Raw genomic sequence first — 20367 nt, 5'->3', positions numbered from 1 at the left:
AGAACCCCGCATGTCACGCCATCGCTCGGTTGCCTACCGCCGCACCGCCGCGTATCGGGCCAATCAGATTGCCGGGATTTTCTGTCTCTAGGACGTGGTGACCTCGGAGAGAGTGCGTTTCCACGACAATTTTCATTAAGTCTTTGTTCGTTAATTGGAGAGTAGATGCAGTTTTATTATAATCACTAATGGCGTCAGACATTACCTGAGCTTGTGTTTCATCAATAACTGCATGTCGTGATTTTGTTGAGCTACGGTTTTAATGGTTTCTGTGTAAAATATTGCATCATCGGCATCAGGAATTCCAAAAAGCCATTTGATAGCATATGAAACACCGTCGATAATTCGCGTCTAACACCTTTTGACGTCATCGTGACCAGTAAGGTGGCAAATCGAATCAAATTTATCATTTAATTTATCAATATAATGTTCTATAAGTTCTAATGATTATTTACAAGCGAATTTTAGATTACTGCTTTGGTCTTTAGTTTTATTACTTCTTTTACTATCAATTTTCGAAACACACGTATACATCAGGATTCTTTTTAGGTTGATACACGTATAGAACATTGTTGATTATTGCAGTGAGAATTAAAAAAGTTGGATGTAACAGAGCCATGTTACTAGAACGAATGGGAAATGTAATTAACATCGCACTATTTATATGTTTATACACTATATTTATCAAATATTTCAGAGACACATTAGCGTTAAATTCATGTGACGATAAAGGTTTTGTGGAAAATAAAGAACCAAAAGTATAAAAAACACATTTATTCTTCTCGTGCTCCCCATAATTTTATCATTTCTAAACGTTTATGTATATTGTTGCCCCAATTACAAGAAAAATTTAAATTATAAGCGTTTGTAGCTTTACAATACACATCGCAAATCATACGAAAAAGTCATGTTCATGCACTAACAAAAAAGACACTCCCTTGTAGTGATAAGCAACTTTTTGTAAAACTCATCAACAAAACCTTCATGGCATTCAATGCAAATATTCATAATTAAATTTATAGATCTTATCTCAAGAACATAATGGAAATTACAAAACACTATTGATTCATGGTGTAGTACAGCACGATTCCATAACCACCAATCCTTATCGCGTTGATTAACAACTCCAGTAATATTTTGGACATGCTTGTCAACTGGAGCTTCATAGAAATCATTCACATCCTTTATTTTAATGTCACGTCAATATTTGGATTATAAGTGCAACAGCTATACGTCTCACTTACGACATCTTCTCCTATTTCGTCTTCTAAGGCGCTGTCGTTATTATTTGGTTTTCTTCTCCCAATAACAAGAAAAATTTAAATTATAAGCGTTTGTAGCTTTACAACACACATCGCAATTCATATGAAAAAAGTCATGTTTATGCACTAGCAAAAAAGACACTCCCTTGTAGTGATAAGCAACTTTTTTGTAAAACTCATCAACAAAACCTTCATCACATTCAATGCAAATATTCATAATTAAATTTTAGATCTTATCTCAAGAACATAATGGAAATTACAGAACACTATTGATTCATGGTGTCGTACAGCATGATTCCATAACCACCAATCCTTATCGCGTTGATTAATAACTCCAGTAATATTTTGGACACGCTTGTCAACTGGAGCTTCATAGAAATCATTCACTTCCTTTATTCTTAATGTCACGTCAATATTTGGATTATTAGTGCAACAGCTATACGTCTAACTTACGACATCTTCTCCTATTCGTCTTTTAAGGCGCTGTCGTTATTATTTTGGTTTTCTTCTCCCAATAACAAGAACAATTTAAATTATAAACGTTTGTAGCTTTACAAAACACATCGCAATTCATATGAAAAAAGTCATGTTCATGCACTAGCAAAAAAGACACTCCCTTGTAGTGATAAGCAACTTTTTTGTAAAACTCATCAACAAAACCTTCATGACATTCAATGCAAATATTCATAATTAAATTTATAGATCTTATCTCAAGAACATAATGGGAAATTACAAAACACTATTGATTCATGGTGTCGTACAGCAAGATTCCATAACCACCAATCCTTATCGCGTTGATTAACACTCCAGTAATATTTTGGACATGCTTGTCAACTGGAGCTTCATAGAAATCATTCACTTCTTTATTCTTAATGTCACGTCAATATTTGGATTATAAGTGCAACAGCTATACGTCTCACTTACGACATCTTCTCCTATTTCGTCTTCTAAGGCGCTGTCGTTATTATTTTGGTTTTCTTCTCCCAATAACAAGAAAAATTTAAATTATAAGCATTTGTATCTTTACAACACACATCGCAATTCATATGAAAAAGTCATGTTCATGCACTAGCAAAAAGACACTCCCTTGTAGTGATAAGCAACTTTTTTGTAAAACTCATCAACAAAACCTTCATGACATTCAATGCAAATATTCATAATTAAATTTATAGATCTTATCTCAAGAACATAATGGAAATTACAAACACTATTGATTCATGGTGTCGTACAGCACGATTCCATAACCACCAATCCTTATCGCGTTGATTAACAACTCCAGTAATATTTTGGACACGCTTGTCAACTGGAGCTTCATAGAAATCATTCACTTCCTTTATTCTTAATGTCACGTCATATTTGGATTATAAGTGCAACAGCCTATACGTCTCACTTACGACATCTTCTCCTATTTCGTCTTTCTAAGGCGCTGTCGTTATTATTTTGGTTTTCTTCTCCCAATAACAAGAACAATTTAAATTATAAGCGTTTGTAGCTTTACAACACACATCGCAATTCATATGAAAAAAGTCATGTTCATGCACTAGCAAAAAAGACACTCCCTTGTAGTGATAAGCAACTTTTTTGTAAAACTCATCAACAAAACCTTCATGACATTCAATGCAAATATTCATAATTAATTTATAGATCTTATCTCAAGAACATAATGGAAATTACAAAACACTATTGATTCATGGTGTCGTACAGCCACGATTCCATAACCACCAATCCTTATCGCGTTGATTAACAACTCCAGTAATATTTTGGACACTGCTTTGTCAACTGGAGCTTCATAGAAATCATTCACTTCCTTTATTCTTAATGTCACGTCAATATTTGGATTATAAGTGCAACAGCTATACGTCTCACTTACGACATCTTCTCCTATTTCGTCTTCTAAGGCGCTGTCGTTATTATTTTGGTTTTCTTCTCCCAATAACAAGAAAAATTTAAATTATAGCAGTTTGTAGCTTTACAACACCACATCGCAATTCATATGAAAAAAGTCATGTTCATGCACTAGCAAAAAAGACACTCCCTTGTAGTGATAAGCAACTTTTTGTAAAACTCATCAACAAACCTTCATGACATCAATGCAAATATTCATAATTAAATTTATAGATCTTATCTCAAGAACATAATGGAAATTACAGAACACTATTGATTCATGGTGTCGTACAGCATGATTCCATAACCACCAATCCTTATCGCGTTGATTAACAACTCCAGTAAATATTGTCACGAATAACATAAGTTGCACCATGTCCGTTACCTAGGCTGGCCCCGGTCTCCCCCAGTACACTGCCGAATCAGCGAGACCGGCAAATTGGGGTCATGAGGATGAGTATTTATCGGCCGTCTCAAGCCAATCGAAGATTACTGGTCTCTGGGTCGGTCTATCGAGCATCAGTCCGAACTTCCTAGTGCCCGGACGGCTCGATACCTTCTTGGAAATCCAGGCTGAACAGACTGAGTCCTTACGCAAACCCAGTGGTGACCGTCGGGACTCTTGAGCCTTTCAGTACCTAAAGTAAGTCCTTTAGGGCGTGTCGGTCATAGGGTTCCCTGCTCGTATCGAGCGGGTTTCGCTTGGCGACACTCCAAGGGGGGCTTGCTGTGCATAAAGTAAATCCTTCGGGCTTGTCGGACATAGGGGTTCCCTGCTCGTATCGAGCGGGTTCCGCTTGGCGGCACATCAGGAGGCCTTACGCACACTCACACACACACACACCCCCACGCACCCCTCGTAGAGAGTGTTCCATGGGCGTCCCGCCTGTAGCGGTACTAGCGGCCCTCTTAATCTGGGGGTAAGATTTAGTTAGGCATCATCGTCAGTATACAATAAAGGATACATACTTGAGCTACGTTTGTTGTTTCTCTTCCTGCGCCACCCCCGAAACGTGACATGGTGGAGGCGCCTTGTTGAATCCCGGGGCTACTGATCTCCATATCTGTGGCCAAACCAAGCCGTACGCCCTAACAGGAATGAGAAAAGCGTACAACTTGAGATCAGCAAATCCTAGCAGCCCCTTTCAACCAAGGCACAGGAGTTCAAGCGTAGGAGACCCTTGGATGCAAGAAACAGATTACCTAACCCTTACGCTTGTAAATACAAGAAGGGAAGACATCGAGCAGCCACAAGAACCAGAAAACGATCTGGAAAATACAGTAATAGAGGCAGGAACACAGGTACAACCTGAAAAAAGAGATAAACCATTTGAAGGCATTAGGAGATCAAGGGAAATGGCGGACATTACCATTTCGGCTGTAGAGGCAGGGGAGAAAACACCCGCATTACCTCAGTTTATCAGCCCACCGACGTTCAACCCTGGTAGCGATTCAGCACCCCAATTTATCGGAACGTATGAACGAACAGCGGTGGCAAATAGTTGGAACGATGCCCTAAAAATCCTATACTTCCATTCGTACCTGCAGGGTGCTGCAAACATTTGGTATAGAGAGTATAAGGCAGCAAACCCCGAAAGCAATTGGCTACACATCTGTCAGGCATTTAGAACAGAATTTAGCGACGGTAACCACAGTCGCCATCTGCTGGCAAAGGTGAAGCAAAGGAAACAGAGGGACCTAGAACAAACAAAAAATTTCTTTTACGATCTACGGGTACTATACGAGGAATACAGGGAAAACCTGGACCTCGACGAATTCCTAGATATTTTTCAGAATGGGTTAAGAGACATACCAAAAGCCAAATACTACTGGCTGACGAATTTTCCCAATAACCCACCCAGAAATTTGGACGAGGTCAAAAAGCTTTGCGCTACTATTGATAACGCCCCTGAAGAATGCTCAGCACCACTTACCTTCAGACCACAGCGCCAGACAGAAGAAGAGGCCCATGGGCCAATAGCGCAAAGACAACCTCCATTTGACAATAACCGCTCGTACAGAACCCCGCCGCCTAGGAGAGACTATGGGCCAACAGAGCAAAGACAGCCACCCTTTTACAATTCCCGCCAGGTTAGAACCCCTCCACCACCCAGGAGAGTCTATGGCACTCCCCAGGCTGGGAATCCTGGAAGACAGCACCAACCCACTAGAACGTACGATAACAGGCCTAGATGCTACAACTGCGGCAAAATAGGCCACTTTGCTGCTGTTTGCAGAAGTAGACAGCAACACCCAAACTCCAGGGGGTGGCAAAACTAAGCCCCGTCACCCTCTCCACTCGGGGCCCGACGTGCTACAAAATACTGTATTATATGTTGTAAATGACTGTTACGTACCAGCGATCATCGACACGGGCGCAGAACTAAATGTGATAAGCCATCTCCTAGTTGACAAGAAACGTAGAACCGGAGGCCCACCCACGTTGCTTGTAACAGCAGCCGGCCAAAAAGTAAAAAGTCTAGGCGAAACAATGGCATCACTGGAGCTCAGAGGGAACTACATGAGAAAATTGGAAATTAGAGCAACAATATTAGAGAATACACCACAACCCCTCATTTTGGGCGTGGAATTCTTAAGGGAAATGCAGGCAGCAATTTGCTTAATATCTAACACACTCACCCTAAATCGGGACTTAGTATTAACGCTCGGGGGAAAGCGAAATCCTGCACCCAAAAAACCAGGCATAACACGAAACTGGACAGAGGTGGTCCAGGAAATGCCGGGGTCCATCTTCAGTCTTCCAAGCAGCACTGCATGGGCCTTTGCAGTCTCTTCGGCTCCCAGTAGAGATAGAGGAGTAGGAAAAGCCATCAGGGACCATTTGGCAGATCACAACACAGAAAAACTACCCGTAGGGAGCGTGGTCAGTTTGTTTAAGAAAAACAGACATACCCTACAGATGATAGTAAAAGAGGAAGGGAACGAATACATACCTACTCATACGCTACATCAGTGCTGTAGGAAATTGAAAGATTGGGCAGTACAAAATAAAATAAGTAAGGTGGCTATACCTAGATTGACATCCGCAAACAGCGAGTCAGATTGGGAAAAGCTTAAAGACCTTCTGTATGAGACATTCAGGGAAACAAGTGTGACGGTGCTGGTTTCAAAAAATAAAGAACCCCGACCAAGAAAAATCAAGACACAAGAAACCAGCTCCTGGAACACCCTGCCAAACTACATAAAAAACGATGACCACGTGATAATTAAGCTGAAGGCCAATGAAGATTACACCCTGAAGCCAGGAGAGGAAAAAACCATCAAAACGTCACCGGAAATACCCTTGTCTACAGAAATGTTGGTAATACAAAATGAGGGATGGCTAGTACGCAACAACCTACTGTGCAACCTAGAAAGAGCCAAAGACTCTATATCACTGACCCTCAAGAACCTAGGGCCAACTAGAAGGGTTATTTACAAAGATACAACGGTGGCACGGCTAGAAGAGCCCAGTGGCTTGAGCACAACAGCACTCTGTACAACTCAGAGGGTAGACGAAGAAGTGGTGACATTAGAAGACCACAAACTGGACCACATTAGGGATAAGCAGTTCAAAAGGGAACTAGAGGACCTACTGGTCGAATATGAGGATGTGTTTTGCAAGTCACCAAAATTTATGGGCAAAACACAACTTATAGAGCACAAAATAGAAGTGACAGAAGACAAACCAGTAAAATGCCGCCCTTATAGAGTCTCACAATCCGAGCGGGAAATCATTGACACACAAATAAAAGAAATGCTCGAATGCGGAGTAATAAGACCATGCCACTCGCCGTGGGCAAGCCCCGTTGTACTAGTAAAAAAGAAAGATGGCACCACGAGGTTCTGCGTGGATTACAAAAGAACTATAAACCCGGTCACCAAAAAGTCGTGTTACCCGATACCACAAATCGATGACATTCTCACATACATGGGGAATGCCAAGTACTTCACGACTTTGGACATGTTTTCGGGTTACTGGCAGATACCTATAGAGGAGTCATCCAAACAATACACGGCATTCACGGCACAGGGACATGGATCATACGAATTCAACGTGTTAAGCTTTGGTCTATGCAATGCACCAGCAACCTTCCAACAACTTGCAGATAGAATATTTAGGGACCTAAAATGGAAGGACATACTAATTTATTTAGATGATTATTATTTATTCAGAGAACTTAGAGGAACACTTAGCAAAATTACAAAAAGTATTCCAGAAAATGAGAGAAGCCAATCTGACCTTAAAACCGAGTAAATGCGAATATTTACAGGAAAAGATAAGGATTTTGGGCTACACAGTAAGCAAGGAAGGAATAAGCCCAGAGGAAGAAAAACTTGCAGGAATTAAGCAATTCCCCACACCCAAGAAAACAAAGGACCTACAAAGCTTTTTAGGATTATGCAATTTTTATAGGAAATTTATAAAGGATTACGCGGTATTGGCACGGCCCTTACATGAGGCCACAAAAAGAACAAATTCTGCTGGGGTGAAGATCAAGTGAAAGCATTTGAGCTGCTGAAAGAAAAACTCACGTCATCCCCAGTATTAAAACATTACAATCCAAATGTAGGATGTACAATGCACACGGACGCCTGTATAGATGGAATAGGGGCAATTCTGCTCCAAGAAGGCAGTGACGGTCAAGACCACCCGATAGCATATATAAGCCGGGCCTTGTCAAAAGCAGAGAAGAACTATTCGATCAGCGAGCTGGAGCTATTAGCAGCAGTCTGGGGAATGACCTACCTAAGGCATCTAATTTATGGACACCCTGTAAAAATCGTAACAGATCACCACGCATTATGCTGGATACACAATGTAAAAGATCACTCAAGAAGATTAGCACGTTGGGCTCTCAAGTTGGCAGAATTTGACTACACGGTATATAAAAAGGCAGTAAGCACCAAGATGCGGACTGCCTATCACGGAACCCGGTGGCAGGATGGAGCGAAGTCGAATTAGATGAATTAGACGATATACCCACTTTCACGATATCAACGTTAGACATAGGAGAATTGCAGAATAAGGATAAGGCCATACTAGAATTAAAAACAGCAATAAGCAACCCCGAATCAACAAACGTTGACGCACTGACACGGCGAAAAATAAAGAATTTTAGGCTGAGGGAGGGCGTTCTGTATAGAGCAACACAAACTAAGGAAGGACTGGAACACGCACTCGTGATCCCCGGTCACTTAGGGAGGAAATTTTGTGGGAAGCTCACAACGCACCTACCAGCGGACACATGGGGGTAACAAAAACTCTGAGCAGACTTACTCCCAAATACTATTGGGATTCGATGACTAAGGACGTCAGAAATTACGTTAAAGGTTGTAGGGACTGCCAGCGAGAAAAGGGCCAACAAATGATAAGCCATTGGGCTTACTCCAGCCAATAAAAGTGGGCAAAGTATTTGATAAAGTAGGGATAGACCTACTGGGACCATTCCGGAAAAGTAACCAAGGCAAGACAACGATAGTAGTAGTGACAGACTACGCGTCAAGATACGCCATCACAGCGGCCCTGCCTAACGGGAAGGCAGGACCTGTGGCAAAATTCTTATTGGAACGAGTAATACTAATTCACGGCGTTCCTAGAAGCATCCTCAGCGATAGAGGCAAGGTATTTCAATCCGAACTAGTGCAGGAATTACAACAGATTATGGGTCTGAAAAGCACTTTTACAACGGCATACCACCCTTCGTGCAACGGCCTAACTGAACGCTTAAACAAAACGTTGGCGGACATGCTGTCACTATACTGCAACACAGAGCAGACAGATTGGTGCACTTATCTGCCTTTCGTGACATTTGCATACAATACGGCCAAACAGGAAACGACACGATTCAGCCCATTTCAACTAATATTCGCAAGAAACCCCACACTCCCACTAGACGCCACCCTTTTAGAAACTGAGGACGAATCAAACACGAACGAATTAAGAGAAAAAGCTTTACTGTTAAGGGCAATTGCTGTAGACAATATCCACAAAAAACAGCAGAAGGACAAGGACATTTATGATAAATACCACAGAAATGGTGAATTTGAGGTAGGAGATAGGGTGAAAATATTCATTCCTATCAGGAAGGTGGGAAAAAGTGAGAAACTGCTACTACGATGGTTCGGACCCTACAGAATAATAAAGAAACTCAGTGAGGTTAACTACGAAGTAAAACAAGAAAAAGGGAAAAAAAAACGGATATAGTACACATAGGGAGGATTTTACCATTCTATGACGAATGGACGTCGGGAGACATATCCGAGGGGGATTCGGACGTGGAATGCAAGGAAGAGGAACAATGACTAGCACAAGTCGGTCGGCCTACATGGAACGGAGACAGTAATAAAAACAATTCTTGTAGGCCCGGCACGTCGGATACACAGCATGTGGAAGTATCAGCTGGGGCAACATGGAAAACACTACCAGAAACAATACTTTATGAGGGCACTATTCCATTGACTTACGTCATCCCATGGTTAGAACCTAAACTGAGCACAGAACCAGGGGTCAGACAGGCAGATAATTGCGAGAGCAATGGCCAACACATATACTGCAGAGCGAAAAAACACTTAGAGGAATTAGAAAGGGCAATAGATGTGGAGATGGACAAATACAAAGCAGCCTGGTACCCGGAGTGGTCAGAGTCTGGAAAGACAAAACGTCAGAAACGAACGTTCTCACTAGGATTCATTGCGGACGGGCTTAATTACTGCTGCGGGGTAGCAACCCAGGAAAAACTTGACTCAATGTCCATGGAAGAGGGCAAACTGGAAGCACATATAAATGCCCTACATGGTACTATGAGTAATACACTGAAATTGATCAGTACACATTCTGAAGAACAGAAACGCTGCCAGGAAGAAACCAACATGGCAATCAAGAAAACAGAAAGTAGGGTGCACATATTAGAGGAATTCCTAAACGAGGTTCGAAAAAGGGAAATAGCAGGAAGGGAATTAGCGACAGGGTCTCTGGAGGCAAACATGCAAGCAAATCTGGGGATGGCAAGGAAAATGATCTTACTAATTAGAAGAATGCGGAGCCAATCCGCAATACAAGAATGTAGGCATAAACATATACCACTGTCACTAATTCAACCTGAGACGTTAAGGAGCGATCTAAATAAAATAAAGAACGAGATAGGAAAAGACAACATCGATTTAGCCATACCTGTATCCAACTTAGCATCATACTTCCGTATACCAATAAGCGAGTGCACCTTCTCCGGAGAACAGCTGGTGGTACACGTCAAGGTACCAACAGTAACTAAAAATCACCAGTGGCAGCTATTCCAACTCCAGACAAACCCATTCGCATGGCAGGGCCAGACATGCACATTAAAGCACTCACCACTGATGGCCGTAGCAAATAACCAGGGGACCACGGTCCTAAAAGAAATCACAGGCATTGCACTACACGAATGCAAACCATTTCAAGATAGGCTGTGCTACTTACCAAGGTTCTCGGGCGACCAAACGCAAGGCCCTTCGTGCGCTCGAAAACTGTTTCATGGATCCACAGTGGAAGATATAGCGGAACATTGCCCTATGCATTGCCACCAGTCGAACCTAATGATCATATCTGAAACAGGGTCCGAAGAATTCCTCATCACACACCCAAAAGCTAACACGACAATCAGCTGCCCTAAAAGCACCACTAAACTCGGGGAGGAAATGTTAAAACTACCAGGAGCATTAAAAATCAACTTACCATGCAAATGCCAGCTATTAGTAAACAAGGACGTTGTCATCCAAAAACGATTTCCTTGCAAAGACGAAGAAAATCCAGCTTCCATACGGCACATACTACCAGCCGCATGGACTAACCTAAAAACATTCGTGTTAAAACCATCAGATAGCCAGGCATTTTTACCTACCTTTCATAACCTATCAGAATGCCTAAACAGTAACTGGACCACAAACCTGCCACATTTCAACCTAACCTCAGAAAAAGAAGTAAGGTTAAACATGGACCTCGAATGGGAAAAACAGGAACACCTCGCCCACGTGGAAATACACCAGGGCAACCACTCCTTCATGTTCACGTGGAACATAGTCTTGTCAATAGCGGTAATTTACTTACTGTTACGAAGACCAACATTACTCGCATTGGCACAGGCAGCCCACACAGAAAACGGGGCACCCCAAGCCACACCCGGGGGGGGCACGCAGGAATACTGGCTGGGCGTGACAACGTGGCTAATCGGAGGGAATAATCGGCGTCATATTGTACGGCCTGCTGAAACACTACCTTACCTCCCGTAAAAAACACAAATCACCCGGTCAGAGCACCGAAACTGAAGAACCTTCGTGTTGAAAATCGACGAATCATCAGAACTAGGCAAGACATTGACCGAAGGTGTGGCCCATCAATTAGAACGACAGTTGACAGGAAACGCGCGCACAGTGAACGAGCAATAAGTCAAGTCACTCAAACTTAGCATAGAACAAACAAACGACTAGATAGGATACAGATATATTTAGTACCGATATTTTTTTTTTTTTTTTAAAGCCGTTTATTTCCAACAGGCCGAGGCCCACTTACAGGAAATTGAAAAATAGTATACGAACACAAACTTAAATAATAACTAAATACTAATAACTAAAAAAAAAAGACGAACAAGAATGAAGTTACACAATACAATCAGAAAAAGGTAGAGGGAGGTAGGTACAAAGGATATGTGCTTGTGGACAACAGGATTTAGGGGGGAAAGCCGGAGAACGAGCGAAACCTGTGCAACAAGGACGAGAGACTGTCGCAAAAGATATCTGATTCAGCCGCTACACGGTTATAGGTGTGACAGGCTTTGTGTATAGGGTCCTGGAATAGGATGTTGGACCTCGCAAATGCCAATGAAAAAGTTGGTTGATGCCTAACCGCCGTACGAGGAATATTAAACGAAACCCGCTCTAACAAGTACGGGCAGTCTATTTTAGAGTTGGTAAGTTTATAAAGAAACGAGAGTGACTGCAACTCCCGACGTACAGCCAGAGGAAGTTCTGAAAACCTAAGAAGAATACGGTTATGCTCCAACCCCCTTTCTGGGTATACATTATCCTCTCTAAACATCAAGTATTTCAGGAATCTTCTTTGCACGGACTCAAGAGTTTGAATGTGGGAGTTGTATATAGGGGACCACACTATTGAACCGTAATCCAATTTTGATCTTACATAGGAGTTATACAGCACTTTGATAGTATCCTGGTTAGCAAAATGTTTGCAGTTTCTCAAAACAAAGCCCAGAGTTTTAGAGGCGCTGGCAGACACCTGTTCGATGTGAGGAATAAAAGAGAATTTGGCATCGAAAACCACTCCCAGGTCTTTTATAGTGGATAGTCTGTCAAGGGTGGATTCGCACAATGTATAATTAAATTGTACGAGGGTTTTATTTCGTGAGTATGAGACTACGTTACATTTCGAGATGTTGAGGTTTAGCCGGCTAGCCAGGCACCACTGACTGAGAACGGATATGCTGTCCTGCAAGAGGGTGCAATCCGCCGAAGTATCAATGCGATTAAATATTTTTATGTCGTCAGCATAAGCCAGTGTACTGCAATTGAGTGTTGAAATCAGATCGTTTATATAAAGGTTAAAAAGTAAAGGGCCCAGATTAGAACCCTGAGGTACGCCAGAAGTAGGAATAAACATGTCCGATCTAAAGCCCTCATACTCAACGAACTGCCTACGCCCCAAGAGGTAAGATTTCAACAACGAAACCAAGTTGTCGGAGAAACCAAAATGCTCAGAAACTTTCTGGAGTAAAAGGGAGTGGTCAATCTGGTCAAATGCCTTGGTAAAGTCCGTGTAAACAACATCAACTTGGCCTCCATTGTTAATGGCGCCGCAGACGTAAGAGGAGAACGAGCACAAATTAGTCAAACATGACCTCCCAGAATAGAAACCATGCTGATGACTCGAGAGCCCGTTGCAAACCCTGCAAAAGAGACGCTTATAGAGAATGATCTCAAACACTTTAGAAAAGCTACACAAGATTGAAATAGCTCGGTAGTTCTCGACTTGATGTGGGTCATCTTTTTTAAAGACAGGACAAACCCTGGCAACCTTCCAGACCTCAGGAAATTGACCGTTGCTCACAGAAAGATTGAACAGGTGGCAAAGTGGAACGCTCAAGGCAAAAGCACAGTCTCTCACCAAAAAGCCCGGAATTCCATCGGGGCCAGCTGTAGCTTTGTTTTTCAATATCTTGCAGGCTGAAACGACCTCATCGGGGGTAAGTACGGGAATATTTATTATCTCACATTGGTTTGATTGATGGGGGGGGTCCACGATCATCGGGTGTTTTGTAAACGCTATTAAAGTAATCTGCAAACGCAGATACGATATTCTGGGGCCCGTTGACTGGTTGATTTGCGTAATTCATAGTGGCCGGAATTCGGGATTGGGCTTTTTTGCTTTGGATGAATGACCAAAAATTGGAAGGATTACTTTTATATTTGACTCAGCATTTTCAATAAATTTAATGTATGCATGATGGGATTGTGTCTTAATGAGTCTGCGCAGAGTTTTGAAATTCTCGAGGCTGCGGACGGAATTATGAGTTTGCAACGCCAAAGTCTTTCTTTTTTGAAAATGTTGTTGATCAATTCTTTGGTAAACCAGCAAGGAAAGCGCCTCTGCCTGGGGGATTTAAGAGGCGCACATCTAGCAAAGCTGTTATTAAGAATCTCATAAAAGGACTGACAGGCATGAGGAAGATCAGATGAGTCAACAACAGAAGACCAGTTGGTATGCAGCAACAGATCATAAAGCTCGGGATAATTCGCTTTGCGAAAATTAAAGTGAGTTGAGCTAACATTGTTTACAGAGAAGCCAGCGGTGGAGGATAAGGCTGCCCGAAACTCAAAAACCAAAGTAGGGTGATATGGATCTTCCTCTAGCAGAGGGGATTCACAGCGAGCGAGATTAATTTTGAAATTGGCAAAAACTAGATCAAGCAACCGGTTGTCAGAATTAAGTACGGTGTTGTACTGTGACAGACGAAGAAACTCGCAAAGCTGAAGAAGATTCCCGTGTCTGGGACTATGAGGTGCAGGTTGCATAAACGAAGGAATGTTGAAATCTCCGAGGAAAATAATGTTTTTTGAAGGAGCGTGTCGAGAGCAGAAAGCTGATCAAAAAATGTTTCTACCTCGATGCTAGTAGTATTTGGAGGTATGTATACAGTAAATACAAAAAATACAAAATACGCACAAGTAAACTTACAACCTAAAAAATCAATACTTGGCACATTTATTCTGATTTGTGAAAGATCCATAAGCTCGGAGTTGAGCCTTCCATGAACGCCAAGCATAACCCCACCACCCTGGAAGCATCCATCAAGTTGATTCTTCTATCCGAGCGATAAACCAAATAGAAGTCAGGAAAAAGTTCCGAGTCCAGAATGTCAGGTTGGAGCCACGACTCAGTGATTACGATGATATCATAGTCTGAGGAGGCAACACTGCTGAAGAAACGATGGGTCTTAGTCCGAAGACCACGAACATTCTGGTACAGGCAAGTTAATTCATGGTTGATGTTGATTGTTGGCTCGTTAAGTTTTTTGATGTAATCGTGGGAATGCCTCTGACAAATTTCAAAACCAGATCTTCTTCTCCATTTGACCGACGATTCCGCAGTTCTTCCTTTGTGTCCTGAAGCTGTTTTAGTTGTGCTGGAGAAAGATCCGCTTCAATGTATATCCGATGCCGGTCGGCAAAGTGTCTCCTGTTCTTCGCTACATCAGTAGTTTTCGCAAGAGTAACCTTTACGGGCTTACAACCGTTACGGTTTGGTTTCCCAAACGAGACGACATTACTGGCCACGATTTGTTGACCAGAGTTGCTGGATAGTATCGTCGAGATCTGCGTGGTCTCAGGAATGCCCTCCTCGAGATTAAAGTTAAAAATCATTACGTTGTACATACGGGTTTGTCTTTGAACGACTTCCTGGACAATCTCTTCTTCGCGGTTCTGCCGAGCAGCGCCAGAAAGAGTTGTGATCTCATCGCCACCGCCGCTCGCCGAAAGTTGCAGTTTCAGTTTTATTTCGCCAATCTCAGACCTCAGTTCTGCATTAATTCTAACTTGATCTTCATATTTAGATAGGAGATTGGTGTGTTGAGACTCGATGTGCAGTAACTTTTCCATGATATCATCTAACGAGATAGATTTGGGAGTTCCAGTGTCTTCACCGGGAACACTCGTGGGTGAGGGAGCGCCCGGCCCAATAGAGCGCCGGTGAGTTGTGTTAGAGGGTTGGTTACTAGGTTTTACAGCATTCAAGCAGGGGTTGCAAGTCCAAGTGGTCTCCTTTGCTCTGCTCCATAAGGAGGCCTGCTTGTTAAATTCGGGGTTGGTTAGACCGGAGCAACCCTTATGGAACCAGGACAGCAAGAGCGACACGAAATAGATGGTTGGTTGTCTTTAATTAATTTTTCACAGTGAGAGCACCTTGGTAGTTTGTTTTCAGGAGCCATTCGCGCTGTTTGTCCGTACCCCAAATGCTGGCTCGAGAGGAATGTATTAAAAAAATGTAAACACTTTCAGATAAAAACTGGCCCAGCAGTCAGTTTGACTAAATTAAGAACGGAAATGTAATTACTTCACGTTCCACCTCAATGAGAGTTTTCAGATAATATGTTAGCACGTTTTAGAAAATTTAAGTATTAATAATACAAATGTATAACTGGTCGCCGAAGGCGAGGGGTAAATGAAATCAGACATATCTGTCCACAAAAAGACCCCTCGCGAAGCAGCACATGGGTGTCTGGGTAGCTGGGGGGCCAGTCACCAAACGGCACCTTAAATATATACACTTCCGGTACGATTCCCTTAAAGAAAAAAAAAAAAGAGCCAGAAAAAATGAAATAGCAAGTCCCGATCTAAGAATAACATACTCGTGGAAAGTCAGAACGGACTTGGTGTAGGAGACGTAGCAGCCGGGCCCTTAACCGCCGTCTGGTGCAAGGGAACCCTTGGTAACGAGAAACTAAAGGGAAAAAGAAAGGGAAAATGACACAGAGAAAAATAGAGGAAAGAGGAAAAAGTGAACTTACTTGATTCCATTATTCTGCTCTTACACTTCGACGACCAGTTAAACAATAAAATAAGTTGTAAGGGTAACATTTTGCATAAGTAGGGTGCAAACTAAGTATATTTCATAAAGCTTACATAGTCTAAACAATTAAGTATAAACAATAAAACATAAACTTACAAAATACATATTTAAATAGGTTGACCAACCGTCACGCCCTCTACAGCCAGGATACCACAACCTAGGAACTCACGGAGCAAGCGACCATCCCGCGCACTTCAAAGTGGACGAGGAAAGTCAATAGAGGGCGCCACCACCCGCGAACTGAGTAACGGGTGCTCTGGCGCACAGATAGGCAAGACGAAGCCGCGTAAGGCCGCCCTCCAGGAAGGAGCAACAGTTTCCAGGAGAACCACAAGAGAGATAACAAGGGGAGCGTAATAAGACATAAGTTACGATTGGTCACACGTTGTAAATAAAGCCATGGGGCATGTAGGTTATTTAGTTACGTTAGGGTTAAGTGTCCGGGGCGAACACTCTTCAGAGGGGGGAGATGTCACGAATAACATAAGTTGCACCATGTTCCGTTACCTAGGCTGGCCCCGGTCTCCCCCAGTACACTGCCGAATCAGCGAGACCGGCAAATTGGGGTCATGAGATGAGTATTTAATCGGCGTCTCAAGCCATCGAAGATTACTGGTCTCTGGGTCGGTCTATCGAGCATCAGTCCGAACTTCCTAGTGCCCGGACGGCTCGATACCTTCTTGGAAATCCAGGCTGAACAGACTAGAGTCCTTACGCAACCCAGTGGTGACCGTCGGGACTCTTGATCCTTTCAGTACCTAAAGTAAGTCCTTTAGGGCGTGTCGGTCATAGGGGTTCCCTGCTCGTATCGAGCGGGTTTCGCTTGGCGACACTCCAAGGGGGGCTTGCTGTGCATAAAGTAAATCCTTCGGGCTTGTCGGACATAGGGTTCCCTGCTCGTATCGAGCGGGTTCCGCTTGGCGGCACATCAGGAGGCCTTACGCACACTCACACACACACACACCCCCACGCACCCCCTCGTAGAGAGTGTTCCATGGGCGTCCCGCCTGTAGCGGTACTAGCGGCCCTCTTAATCTGGGGGTAAGATTAGTTAGGCATCATCGTCAGTATACAAATAAAGGATACATACTTGAGCTACGTTTGTTGTTTCTCTTCCTGCGCCACCCCCGAAACGTGACATGGTGGAGGCGCCTTGTTGAATCCCGGGGCTACTGATCTCCATATCTGTGGCCAAACCAAGCCGTACGCCCTAACAGGAATGAGAAAAGCGTACAACTTGAGATCAGCAAATCCTAGCAGCCCCTTTCAACCAAGGCACAGGAGTTCAAGCGTAGGAGACCCTTGGATGCAAGAAACAGATTACCTAACCCTTACGCTTGTAAATACAAGAAGGGAAGACATCGAGCAGCCACAAGAACCAGAAAACGATCTGGAAAATACAGTAATAGAGGCAGGAACACAGGTACAACCTGAAAAAAGAGATAAACCATTTGAAGGCATTAGGAGATCAAGGGAAATGGCGGACATTACCATTTCGGCTGTAGAGGCAGGGGAGAAAACACCCGCATTACCTCAGTTTATCAGCCCACCGACGTTCAACCCTGGTAGCGATTCAGCACCCCAATTTATCGGAACGTATGAACGAACAGCGGTGGCAAATAGTTGGAACGATGCCCTAAAAATCCTATACTTCCATCGTACCTGCAGGGTGCTGCAAACATTTGGTATAGAGAGTATAAGGCAGCAAACCCCGAAAGCAATTGGCTACACATCTGTCAGGCATTTAGAACAGAATTTAGCGACGGTAACCACAGTCGCCATCTGCTGGCAAAGGTGAAGCAAAGGAAACAGAGGGACCTAGAACAAACAAAAAATTTCTTTTACGATCTACGGGTACTATACGAGGAATACAGGGAAAACCTGGACCTCGACGAATTCCTAGATATTTTTCAGAATGGGTTAAGAGACATACCAAAAGCCAAATACTACTGGCTGACGAATTTTCCAATAACCCACCCAGAAATTTGGACGAGGTCAAAAAGCTTTGCGCTACTATTGATAACGCCCCTGAAGAATGCTCAGCACCACTTACCTTCAGACCACAGCGCCAGACAGAAGAAGAGGCCCATGGGCCAATAGCGCAAAGACAACCTCCATTTGACAATAACCGCTCGTACAGAACCCCGCCGCCGCCTAGGAGAGACTATGGGCCAACAGAGCAAAGACAGCCACCCTTTTACAATTCCCGCCAGGTTAGAACCCTCCACCACCCAGGAGAGTCTATGGCACTCCCCAGGCTGGGAATCCTGGAAGACAGCACCAACCCACTAGAACGTACGATAACAGGCCTAGATGCTACAACTGCGGCAAAATAGGCCACTTTGCTGCTGTTTGCAGAAGTAGACAGCAACACCCAAACTCCAGGGGGTGGCAAAACTAAGCCCCGTCACCCTCTCCACTCGGGGCCCGACGTGCTACAAAATACTGTATATTAATACTGTTGTAAATGACTGTTACGTACCAGCAATCATCGACACGGGCGCAGAACTAAATGTGATAAGCCATCTCCTAGTTGACAAGAAACGTAGAACCGGAGGCCCACACCACGTTGCTTGTAACAGCAGCCGGCCAAAAAGTAAAAAGTCTAGGCGAAACAATGGCATCACTGGAGCTCAGAGGGAACTACATGAGAAAATTGGAAATTAGAGCAACAATATTAGAGAATACACCACAACCCCTCATTTTGGGCGTGGAATTCTTAAGGGAAATGCAGGCAGCAATTTGCTTAATATCTAACACACTCACCCTAAATCGGGACTTAGTATTAACGCTCGGGGGAAAGCGAAATCCTGCACCCAAAAAACCAGGCATAACACGAAACTGGACAGAGGTGGTCCAGGAAATGCCGGGGTCCATCTTCAGTCTTCCAAGCAGCACTGCATGGGCCTTTGCAGTCTCTTCGGCTCCCAGTAGAGATAGAGGAGTAGGAAAAGCCATCAGGGACCATTTGGCAGATCAACACAGAAAAACTACCCGTAGGGAGCGTGGTCAGTTTGTTTAAGAAAAACAGACATACCCTACAGATGATAGTAAAAGAGGAAGGGAACGAATACATACCTACTCATACGCTACATCAGTGCTGTAGGAAATTGAAAGATTGGGCAGTACAAAATAAAATAAGTAAGGTGGCTATACCTAGATTGACATCCGCAAACAGCGAGTCAGATTGGGAAAAGCTTAAAGACCTTCTGTATGAGACATTCAGGGAAACAAGTGTGACGGTGCTGGTTTCAAAAAATAAAGAACCCCGACCAAGAAAAATCAAGACACAAGAAACCAGCTCCTGGAACACCCTGCCAAACTACATAAAAAACGATGACCACGTGATAATTAAGCTGAAGGCCAATGAAGATTACACCCTGAAGCCAGGAGAGGAAAAAAACCATCAAAACGTCACCGGAAATACCCTTGTCTACAGAAATGTTGGTAATACAAAATGAGGGATGGCTAGTACGCAACAACCTACTGTGCAACCTAGAAAGAGCCAAAGACTCTATATCACTGACCCTCAAGAACCTAGGGCCAACTAGAAGGGTTATTTACAAAGATACAACGGTGGCACGGCTAGAAGAGCCCAGTGGCTTGAGCACAACAGCACTCTGTACAACTCAGAGGGTAGACGAAGAAGTGGTGACATTAGAAGACCACAAACTGGACCACATTAGGGATAAGCAGTTCAAAAGGGAACTAGAGGACCTACTGGTCGAATATGAGGATGTGTTTTGCAAGTCACCAAAATTTATGGGCAAAACACAACTTATAGAGCACAAAATAGAAGTGACAGAAGACAAACCAGTAAAATGCCGCCCTTATAGAGTCTCACAATCCGAGCGGGAAATCATTGACACAACAAATAAAAGAAATGCTCGAATGCGGAGTAATAAGACCATGCCACTCGCCGTGGGCAAGCCCCGTTGTACTAGTAAAAAAGAAAGATGGCACCACGAGGTTCTGCGTGGATTACAAAAGAACTATAACCCGGTCACCAAAAAGTGTGTTACCGATACACAAATCGATGACATTCTCACATACATGGGGAATGCCAAGTACTTCACGATTTGGACATGTTTCGGGTTACTG

At 43.3% G+C, this 20367-nt stretch overlaps 2 long non-coding RNA genes across 3 annotated transcripts; both read right to left on the bottom strand.

Moving 5' to 3' along the window:
- Window positions 1–10502: 10502 nt before the first annotated feature.
- On the bottom strand, window positions 10503–11299 carry LOC145739435 (uncharacterized). Of its 2 annotated transcripts, XR_014181034.1 has the most exons (5): window positions 11233–11299; window positions 11027–11087; window positions 10861–10976; window positions 10606–10806; window positions 10503–10538 (listed from the first exon to the last, which is right to left on the bottom strand). It is a non-coding gene; the product is annotated as an uncharacterized LOC145739435 (long non-coding RNA). The 2 variants fall into 2 exon arrangements; XR_014181033.1 differs by having other exon boundaries at window positions 11027–11293.
- A 4255-nt stretch (window positions 11300–15554) lies between these two features.
- On the bottom strand, window positions 15555–18483 carry LOC145739436 (uncharacterized). The gene is made up of 5 exons (XR_014181035.1): window positions 18320–18483; window positions 17758–18084; window positions 17357–17696; window positions 16046–17301; window positions 15555–15979 (listed from the first exon to the last, which is right to left on the bottom strand). It is a non-coding gene; the product is annotated as an uncharacterized LOC145739436 (long non-coding RNA).
- Between the last annotated feature and the right edge of the window lie 1884 nt (window positions 18484–20367).

Source organism: Ips typographus, unplaced genomic scaffold (assembly GCF_016097725.1).
Source record: "Ips typographus isolate SLU unplaced genomic scaffold, UJ_Ityp_2.0 IpsContig162, whole genome shotgun sequence".
In the NCBI taxonomy this organism is placed as follows: Eukaryota; Metazoa; Arthropoda; class Insecta; order Coleoptera; family Curculionidae; genus Ips; species Ips typographus.
The sequence above is the reverse complement of the archived record's forward strand: the minus strand, read 5'-3'. Positions and strand labels throughout refer to the sequence as shown.